Genomic DNA, 10,887 nt, shown 5'->3' with positions numbered 1-10,887 from the left:
TGGTCCATGTCTCTCTCTTCCTCCGCAAGTGTGTAAGGACTCCTGTTCTGCAGTGCTGTTAGGCAGCTGTCTTTTGGATCAATGTTTGGCCCTTTTGAAGGTTTCTGATTTGGCTAGATTTTACTTTTTTTTTTTTTTTTTTCCTGTCTCTGACCTTTCCTTGGCAAACACTCATGTTTTGCGTCCATTTTTGCTCTTACACAGACTGAAATACTTGTTCTCCTGTCTACAATAGAGCAAGAGGGAAAAGATTCACTCTATAGCAACACCTGCATTTTGTCTTTGTCTTTCTTTGAAGCATCTGACAGCTAAAGCTGATCAGTCATCCACAAACTAGTTAAAGCTCTTCTATGGGCAGAGGGTGCAAAGTCAACAATAAATTACCTGCAGCTGCTGCTGAGCAGAATAGTTTCTTGGCAGGCCCTACCACAGGGATGCTCCTTACCGAGGTCCCTGTGGACAGTCCATATTGCTCTGTTAGCTCCTTGTTAGTGCTCTGCATTGCAATGTCAGGACTTTGGTCAGGTTGGTTAATGCTGAGTTTTCCTACTGGGGTGATGCATGGGGTCGGCTGTCCCACTGGAGTGCAGGTTGCTCCCTTGTAAATCCCTTCTGTTAGCCTCAGCTACAAGTGCATTATCTAGGAATAAGTGCTGGATATGAACTATTACAAGAACTTAGTCCCCTGTTCACATTAGCTCCTGAGCCGATTTTCATATGGAAATCAATACACACATTTTTTTTTTTTGATTTACTGTTAGCAAATGTTTCCCATATATTGAAACACAAAATAAAATCAACAGTGCTATTGACTGAAGGTAATATGATTGAATTGCTCCTGCTGCAAGAAGACATGAACTATGGAGTGTAATTTATTAGAGGTAAAATAGACCAGCATTTGTTAATTTTAAATTATTACTATCTTTAATTGTATTGCATCTTTCCAAATTGCTGTCTTCAGAGTCTTGGTTCCACACCTAAAAATTTTCATTAGTTTGTCTTGATCTAGTGTCAAGATTTCTACTTCCTGAGGACCTGGTTCTATACTTTTTCTGTATTTTTCCTCCCCTAAATCCAAGACTGAGTACTTTTCAGCTGCTCATAAAAGTAGATTCTAAAACACACATCACATTTACTTTCTTTTTTTTTTTTTTTTTAATAAATAATACCTCACAAAGGTAAAGGAAACTCTAAGTCAAACATGTGTTGTGAATAAGGTGTTAGTGGCCACACCTGTGGCATGTTGGTAATCTGTTGTTAATTTGGGTTTTGCTCTGGTAATTTACTGAGTGACCTAAATGCAGATTACAGGGCTGAAGCAGAGCTGAAGCTAGAGAAAAGGATTATTGAGAACTAGAGGTAAGTGGTATGCTCTTAGCTTGTCAACTTTTTATACAATTTTTTTAGAGGGAAATGTGAATGCTTTTTGGTTCAGACATCTACTATGGCCCTTGCTCTGTAATCTGAGGTGTTTCTATAATCTCTTATCTGCAAGGGCTTTTCCTGGCAGCCTGGCATATGGCATAGAGGTGGGTTTTGATGGTGGAGCAGGTGAAATAAATTCAGCTCTAAAGGTGCCCTAATGCATGCAACACGACTGAGGTTTTTCCTTTGCCAGACCTGCTAGCTGAATAGAGGTGGGGAAAAAGCCATCTCAGATGATGCTCCTAGAGACAAGTTATGCAGACAAACAGCAGTTCTGGTCTCAGGCTTGGTTACTCCCAGGCAACAATGGACTTGGTCAGAGAATAACGGATTTTGGTGCGTGGAAACTTGAATAAAATCAATTTATATATATATGTTATTTGAGGTGTTGTCTGAGAGTGCACGTACCTGTTCATTGTTGAAATTCTGGCATTGTAAATAACTGATACATCAATGGTGATGTCTGATGAGGAGTGTACTTTTTCTTTGTTCTGTGTGTGAGCAAATAGCCATTTTCCTAGTGCAAAACCCTGATGAGTCTATTATACTTCAACCTCTCCCTCCATACACCTCTTTCCACTGCACAGTGCAGCCAGTTCTCCACTGTGGTATGGAGAATTACTTTCTTGTTTTAAATCTCAGATTGAAAATGTCAAAGTTCAGAGTTTGGAGGGAGAGAAATCTGGGTGCTAAAAGCAAGAATGTTCTTTTTAATTAGAGTTATGCCCTCAAGCACTGAGAAACCATTATATTTTTATTCTTCTTCTGTACTTGTTCCAAAACCTTTTACATGATTCACACTAAAAGGTAAGTGCAAATGAGTAAGCAGCTAAAGGAGTAAAGCAGATTCATTTTAAGAAAAGAAATCCAAATGTGGCTATTTTATATTTATGAAATAACTGACACTTAAACTCTGCTACTCTTTTTAGGGACAAGCTATTGGAAAAAGCCTCTGTCCGTAGCAGATCATAGTGCTCTGGCTTGAGTATGTGAAACTGAAAACTATAAAAGATGTTGAACAAACAGCACTTTGGGTAATGTGATGTGAGAGGTGACGTGCTCTGGGGGGCTGAGGGGAGATGCTGAGATGCAGCTCGTGCACTCGCCAACCTGCCTGCAGCAGCTGCTGCTCCTTACTGGTGCATCCCCCCCTTGCAGCCCAGCTGCATCAGGCCTTGGGGTCCCTCAAACACCATGTTCAGTAACAGGTGTTATGGGAAATACAATCAGAGTTAAACCCTGAAGAGTTTCAGCTGAATGCCTGAGTTGCAGGCAGTTCAGCACTGCCTGTAAGAGAACCTGATTTCTAAGCTCCTGCTGCTAGCACTGCACTTGTAACATGGTCTGTATCCATGCTGGCTGTTCGCAGTGTGGGGATGGCTTTGGTTTTGTCATGTTTGGGATGTGCCTGTTCTTAGTTCACTTGCTGAAGTGCTGCATTCCTGTGGGGCTTCCTTCCCTTCCCCTGTGCCAATCCCAGCTTCTGTGTTTGCACAAAAACCTTCTCAACATGTTTCCGTAGCATCAAGAAGTCATTTGCTAATTATCTTGGCTTACCAGTGAGTGGGGTGAATGCCTTAATGATCTTAATGAATTTGGGGAATGAGAGAGAGAGGTTTCTGGTATAAGCTAAGCCACTGGCATATGAAATGGAAATTTCCCTCTGGAAGGAGGAGGGAGAAGGCAAGATGTTGGTATAGGTCCTCATAGGTCCACCTTCTGGTCTGGACCTGGAGTCACCAGGATGTCTGCGAGGTATCTTGTGTGCACCCACATGCTGAAGCCCAAATTGCATCGCATGGTTGTGCAGCCCCTTCCCCAGGTTTATGCTTGCTGTCTGAGACCTGAAGTCCCAGAGAAGTAACACCCTGAGGAAATGAAGAGCAAATGGAGCTTTCCCTATATTCATCAAATCTAGCTACTCACATAGCTGCCATCTGAGCTGCATGTCCCCAGGACCGCCCATATGAATGCACAGGATAGAGTACTCTAACATAGGCACAGGCAGATATGACCCTGCATAAACTGTATGTATGTATTACATGAAAAAACACATCAGCCAAAGTGTGAAACTTTGACAGGAAGGAAATTCTGAGATAACGTAGAGGGGGAAAAATTCTCACCTTCTCTGGCTTATGTTTTTCCTGATAAATATTCTTGCTGTGCTTGTTATAAAGGAGAATGTTGTTTGATGTGAGATACCAAAATGGGACAGTGTTATTGTGGAGAGGACACTTCATTTGCCCCGTTCCCTCTTTGTCACAAGGTTATTCTCCATCTAGGAGAGTGAGGGGAAAGGCCTTGTGCTTTCAAATGCATCTGGGGCTCTAATTTATTTACTAAAGCTTATGTTTTAACGTAGAGTAGTATGTGGCTTCATCTCTGGTTGGTTGTGGGGCTTATAACCTTCGCGTCAGGAGCGGTGCTCCCTGTTAAGTTATTCCACAAATTCTGCATCCAAAATAGAGGAGGATGTGAAAAATGTTGTCATTCACCTTACTTTTATTGCACTGGGTGGTGAGAATTTAAATTTGGGGTAGACAATTTGACTGGAGGGTACCTGGAGTACTCTAACCAAAAACTGAGCAAGGTCAGGTTTGGGAATATCGCCCCTGCATGAGAAAGATTTGCAGATAGGCCTCCAGGGAACAGAGGATATGTTTACACTGATGACTTAGTTTCCCGTTTGGCCAGTGGGATGGCTCCAGTCCTTAAAATACTTCTGGAACCTGGAGTTTATACTTAGCCTCCCCTAAATTTCCCTGCCTTTATTACAGCAAACAGCTGAGAGACCTCTAATGGGTTGTGGTAGCTGCTACTCCAATGCACGCTAAACTAAAATCCTCTCATTAGAACAATGTCCAGAAGAGTTACAGTGTGGTTGTAGCTATGTTTTGGACTTGCGGTTTGAACGACAGATGTGCCTCGCATCCTGAAGCCTGCGTGTATCTGCAATCAAGTTTTACTTTGTACTGAGAACTCGGGAGGATGAAAGGGACCATGAGGAGAGTGATTTAATGGAGGCCTGAAAGTCTAACGGAAGAAAACAGACTTCAGCATTTCTTTTCCTCCCTCTTGATGGTTCATTAAACCTAGTTTATTTACTTTAAGGGTTGCGTATTTATTCCTACCACAAGGGATGGGGTTGAGGGAGGGCAGAGCATAGAAAAGAAACATTTTGATAGCAGTTGCTATCTGTCTAGATGCCAGCCTTCTTCAGGGAAAAGCGGAACTGGCATGCTCGTTTCAGTCTTGAATAATAATAATGAGGTGCAAGGTGGACAGATGGGTGATGGATGATTTCTGCAAGGCTTAAAGAGAAGAACTTCCCTTTTATTTTTTCCCTCTCACTTCTCTCTCCTTAAGCTGGATTCAAACAAAAAGATTCTCAGCTGGATAAAATCCACATCTTTTTATTGAAATAGTCTCTTCTCAACCAGCTTGAAGAAAACAGTTGGGTTATTTACAGTAATTGCAACTCTAGGCATTGCTGTCCTGCACGAGTGGGCCTGGTTTGTCTTATCCTGCGGGTGGTACAACGTGGAACAGCGGGTGCTCACACGAGGTGCTCTCCCCCAGTGACACTGTTTTTGTTTTCTTTGTCTGTTCTCTTTCATAATGAACCATTTGAGCCTGGAAATATGTCTTGTGCTGCGTATGGCTGTGCAATAATAAGTAGAAATGTTCATCTGTGTTAGTTTGACAGGGACTACTTTGTGGGTGTTTATCGTTGGTTCCTGTTTTCCAGCATGTTGGCAACTCTCTTGGTTATGTAGCATAAATGTCTGGATTTTATGGGCAGGGTTCCTTGAGCAAACTTAAAGTGGTTTAGAGATTATTCCTGGGAAGGGCTGAATATTTTCTGTGACATTAAAATCATAAGACTTCCCCTTACTGTTCCTGTGCTGGTCTGGGTGTCTGTTCCTGCAGTTTCCTGCAGAAATTGGGGTTTTCTGGCTGCTCCATGCCAGTGCAAGGGGGAGCTGTGAAGTGTCAGGGGCAGTAGAGCCCTGGAGAATGGATGTTGCCAAATGTCTGTTTAGGTTGTTTACTGGGATATGCTCAAATTGTCCTGGCCTTTTTTCCCGTTGGACAGAAGTGTTTCAGCTCTCACTGCTGTGCTACAGAGTTGCACGAGTCAAGAACAGGTTAAATTGATGAAATCTGATGGCCTGAATAGAGACTTTGATCATGCAGTTTGGGCTGCTAATGTTGTCACCAACTTCTCCTTTCCACTTGCCACTAAACTAAGTCAGTCCCTTTCCCCAAACAGGAAGTTTGGTTCCCACCACAATAGTTGACTGCCTTATAAAAAGTGCTCTCCACAGTCAGCCCTGGCCTTTGAACTCAGCTGCAGCCCAGGCCTCCGGTGTTTCCCTCTGCATACTTGCAAGAGATCTCAGCTCTATGTGGGGAAGGTGGCAAGGGTGGGAGCTTCCCAGCTGCCAAGAAACAAAAAACGTCCTCCCTGTTGAGCCAGGCAGCACCGGAACCCCTCTTAGGAGGGGAACTTTCTCTTGATGATGTATGGCCCTACCACAGAGAGGCTGTGCTTGAAATATTGAGATACCTAATTGTTCATCAAGCTCCTTCCACCCAGACCTGAAGCATGCATTGACCTCATGGTGGGAGACCCAGGCTTGGCCCCATCTTATGGTGATGATCCCTGCCACTTCCCACTCTGGGGCTGCCAGATCTCAGAAATGCCTGTGCTTTAGGTGACTCTTCTGAACTGCTGCACTCTTGTGTGCTTAATGCAAACTGCATAAGAGAACTTCTAATCTTTCAATTAAAAAGCCATTTACAGGAGAGGCTGTCTCGTCTGCCCTGCTTTGATAAAGAGGGAAAGCTTTACAACTCGCTGTCAAGTCAGAGCTGCTTCTCATGCACACAGGTCTGCTGTGCCAAAAGCAGACAGAAATGCAGAAAGAAAACCTCCCATCAGTTTTATCTCTATTGAAAAATATCGTGTCTGACAGTGAGCTTTTTTGAAGATAGGCATTTCCAACCTGTAGAACTTGCCTAGGACTGGCAACATCCCATTGCTATTGCCTGAGGTCTTTCCTGCACTTGCTCACAGAGCCTTACGGGCTTAAATTCCCTCTCTGCTCTTGCTTATTGAAATATGGAGGGAAAAAAAATTTAAAAAAAAAGACCTTAAACAGGTATGGCTGTTAATCCCAAACACATCAGTGTTTGGGCATCAACGCTTAATCATCCAGTATTTGTTCCACTGCTGGGAGAACATGATGTTTAAGTTGATGGTAACAGAAGAATTCTTACAAATGTTGTAAACACTCAGAGTAAAGAGAAGTAACTGCCTTAGGTTAAAATAAAAATCTTGACTTGGGCTCCTGGGTTACTCATCAGGAATTCCTATTACTTAAGCAATGTTTCTGATCAGCTGAAATAACAAGTGCTGTGTCAGAGTATTATTTCGGGAAATGAGTATTACATTTGATGATAACACTTATTTCACACTTATTAAATCCCAGCCAAACAAGATGTCCAAGAATGCCTTCCATTCTGAAGTGTTTTGCTATAGGCAGCATTCGTGCTTGCTAAGCCTTCTCTTGGGTGGATGGTTATCCTTTAAGGAAGAGTTTTCTGTATGAAATGAAGGCATTGGTATATTCTGAAATATCATCAAATGACTGTGGCAATGCTACTGGCAAATGCAGTTGAGCAGAGTTCAGCCCGGTGGAGGTATGTGAGGGTGCTTGTGATCATGTTGCTGCATATCAGGTCAACCTCAACCCAGATGCCTGTTTTTTAACGTGAATCCCTATATCAGGACGAAGTGAAGGAGGGTTAAGAGATGTTGATCTACATATTCCATCTAGCTCTTCATAGCTTCTTTATAAGCCTAACTGGTTTATAGTAATTGCTGAGATCCTGTCCATAAGGTGTTACTTGATGGAGAGGAATAAGTTCCTCAACAGTTGTGGACTGAAATCTATGGTGGGATGGTCCTGTTCTGTGCCAGTGCTGAGCTAAACTATTGGCATTAACCTATTATACCAATTAAGTGCTTAGAGAAGGTGAAGCGCTATGTAAGTGCCGGGTGTAGTGGGAAGCCTGGGTTGCTGAAATGCCAAAGGTGCCAACTGATGGATGGGAGATTAAATAGAGGTCTTGAATGCAACTCCTCACTAATCATTCTGTAGCAGTTTTCAGGAGAAAAGTCTTCCCTGGGAATTGAAGGTGAACTCCGGAGGAGGATCTGAGTTTTAGGTTTTTAGTTTGTTTGTTTGTTTTCCCTCCTCTTTCCTCCTCATCCATTTTTTGTCTTTCTCATGTCAGTGCAAATGAGGTGCAGTGTTGAAACCACTTCTGTTTTTCTGATAATCCATGAGCTATCAGAAACACTAACCTGAGGGTAATAGATAGTAAAACAATAAGAATGGATTCAGTCAACAATAAGTTCCTATCCTGTAACTTCCTCTGGCAGTGGTGCTCTACCCCAAGGTGGAAGTATCAGAGTCTGCCTGCATGATATGGAATGGGATCGCATAGGCATGTGCTCCCAGTTTTGGACACTGAGTTTGATGGCAAGTACTTGTAGTGACCTTGGCTGGGGTAGTAGGCGCTCAGAGTGCGATTCACTGCCCTGCTCACCAGCCACCAGATCAGCTTTGGACAGCTGAGCCTGTCACCAGGCAGGAGATGGTCTAACACAAGCTGAGCGTGTCACCAGGCAGGAGATGGTCTAACACAAGCTGAGCCTGTCACCAGGCAGGAGATGGTCTAACACAAGCTGAGCCTGTCACCAGGCAGGAGATGGTCTAACACAAGTTCCCATCTTCCCATCTTCTAGTCCTCAGAGCACCAAGCTTGCAGACAGACCAGTCCCAAGGCTCTACAAGTGCGGGTGTCCAAAGCTGATGTTTGTGTAGGGCAGGAAGGGAAGGAAAACATGTTTCTGCTGCAGCTTGATGTGTGTGAGTCCGTAATGAGGAGTGGGATCATTGCAGTGCTTGTCAGTAAGACATCTTACAGCCCCCCAGCCCACCCTCAGGGACAGGGGCTGCTTTTCCCGTGGGGCCTCTTGGCACCAAGGCGATGCTCCCTCATCATGGGCGACGAGGAGCTTGTCTCAGCTCCACGCGCCTGCCCGGAGCCCTGTTCCCAAGGTATTCTCGCTTTCCCGGTGTGGTGTTTGGGGACGGGAGGCGGCGGTGCCTGTCACCCTCCGCGTGCTGTCTGTCCGCGCGCCAGCTCGCGTCCCGAGGAGCTGCAAAGTGGCACCCGCGCTCGCTGTCTCGCAGCAGGCGCATTTTGCATTTACTGACACATGGGGAGTGACTGACTAATGCTAACATGAAAACAGTTCTGACAGAACAAGGGCTTGATGAAGGGGGGAGAAAAAATATCCAGGAAAACAGAGCGTGTTTAGCATATGCTATTGCTTTCACCAGTTCAATAAATATTTATTGTATTTCTTATAATTGAGGTTTCTCCAGTGTAAACCTAAGTAAAAGAGAGTGTAAGGAGAAGTTCAGGCAGATGGCTTGCTTTTTTCTTTTTTTTTTCTTTTTCTTTTTTTCAAAAGGTTAAAAATAAAACAAGATCCCCTATCCACAAGCACACCAACAGAGGCACTATATAAATGAGAAATTATTCCAAAAAAAGGTTTCTCACAGCCTTGCAGATAAGGAAAGTACAACAATGAAAAAAAGTGGAGGAAATGCAGCCCACGTAGCCATCTCTCCACGTTGATTTGGGGCTTGGGAGCAGGGAGAACCTTCATCCAGCAACTCTTGGTATTATATGATATCTCTCATGTTCAGAGGTTTTAACCTTTAAAAAAAAAATCTGTGGTTGGGAAAAGGCAATAACTGAGGCTATAGTAACAGAGTCTGAATTTGTTAAAGACATGATGGTAGAAAAGATATCAGTTACACTGGGGAAAACATCTAAAATCCATAGGTCTCTTAGTGGTGGGGTATTCTGCTGGACAGCTTTTACCTGGTCATCCCTCTTTCATTCCTGTAGCAGCCTGTTGGACCTGATTTCTTTGCTGCTCTTCCTTCCCCTCACCCCAACCTATTTTGCTTGCTTTGGTTGAGCTCTTGAAATCTTACACGTTGGATTTAACTGGAGTTTTCGAACTGTTTGGGATTTGTCATTTTTTTTAATGCTGCTTTTTGGCAGAAGCATCTATGTTCTGTGACATTTTCCTTTAATTTAGAGCCCCTTTGGAAGATCTGTAAATGGTCATGAGATGGGAATTTTAATTGTTTTCATTATAATTCTAGCTTGCCCAACCCCCACCTTCCAATGGACCTTTTTACATTGCACCAGAGAATTTTTCTTCCTTCCAATACATCTTTCAGGCACTGACATCTGGACACATTCATCAAAGAGTAACTTCTACTGGAAACTAAAAATCCATTAATGAAGCTGGGACTATTTGCATAGTAGAAATTACACTTAATATCCTTTAAGGGGGAAAAAATCGTGTGATTGATGTAGAATACAATTATACTTAATGGCCAGGGTACAAGGGCGTTAAGCCTAGAGTGTGTATGTATGTGTATATGTTTAAGAATGACCCTTCAATTGCTGACATGCAGTGGCCAGGCTTCCTTCTCAGGGCTGGCAAGCAGGGGACAGGGCTCTGTCCAAATGACCCTGCTGAGGGCCATAATCTGGACCGCAACCAGTCTAGTGGAGAGTGGCGAGGAGCCTAAAACACAGCAAAGAGGAGTTGATTCTCTGGGGCTGAGCTCTTCAGGGAGCCTTGTAGAAGTGCAGTAGCATCCCTTAGGTTTTGGTGGCAGGGGAAGAAAATATAGAAGATTTCATGTCAGAAGGGGGTTGAAATAAGGTTCACTTTAAAGCAGAGTCTAGTGCGTGTCTGCTCTGGCACCCCTCTCCACTGGCACAGGGGGACTTTAGGAGGAGCCAGGTTGTCTCTAGGGGCTGTGGAGGTGATAGATGCTGCTTGGAGAGTGTCACGAGTGGCTCAGGCCCCTGGGAACGGGTTAATGGAGCTGCTGAGTATGTGGCTGGCAAGAGGAAATGTGCAGAGCTGCCCCCTGATGCTGAGTGCGTCCCTTGCAGGGGAGCTGGATGGGATAAGTCAGGGCTAGCTGTTAAAATAAATGATTTTGCATTAGCATAGAAGAGATAGCTGGGAAGTGAATCCTGTATGTTGTTCTGACCCCATAATCTGACATGCAGTTTGGCTTATTCTCCCACAGCTGCTTTCCTGCCTTGGTCCCAGCAGGAGCCACATGAGGAGGCAAAGCCAAACTATTCCCAGCGGGAAGTGTAGGACCCAGCATGTAACCAAGTGACAAGGAGATAACTTGGAAAGTCTCCAACAGTGTCTGTGTGCCTGTGACATCAAGTGAGCAGGTAGCACTGGATTTATACTACAGTTTGATCACTTGTGCTGAGTACATATTTCTGCAATTTGGAGCTTTTTATATCCAGAACTTGGTGTTAGCACTGTGA

At 43.9% G+C, this 10,887-nt stretch overlaps 1 long non-coding RNA gene across 1 annotated transcript; it reads left to right on the top strand.

The window, feature by feature from the left end:
• The first annotated feature begins 1,309 nt into the window (after window positions 1-1,309).
• On the top strand, window positions 1,310-10,823 carry LOC112942937. Its single transcript, XR_003248488.1, has 2 exons — window positions 1,310-1,359; window positions 10,632-10,823. It is a non-coding gene; the product is annotated as an uncharacterized LOC112942937 (long non-coding RNA).
• The last annotated feature ends 64 nt before the right edge of the window (window positions 10,824-10,887 follow it).

This window comes from Nothoprocta perdicaria, unplaced genomic scaffold (genome assembly GCF_003342845.1).
Source record: "Nothoprocta perdicaria isolate Ctin4 unplaced genomic scaffold, notPer1 scaffold_0, whole genome shotgun sequence".
NCBI lineage: Eukaryota > Metazoa > Chordata > Aves > Tinamiformes > Tinamidae > Nothoprocta > Nothoprocta perdicaria.
This window is presented reverse-complemented; position numbering and strand designations above follow the sequence as displayed.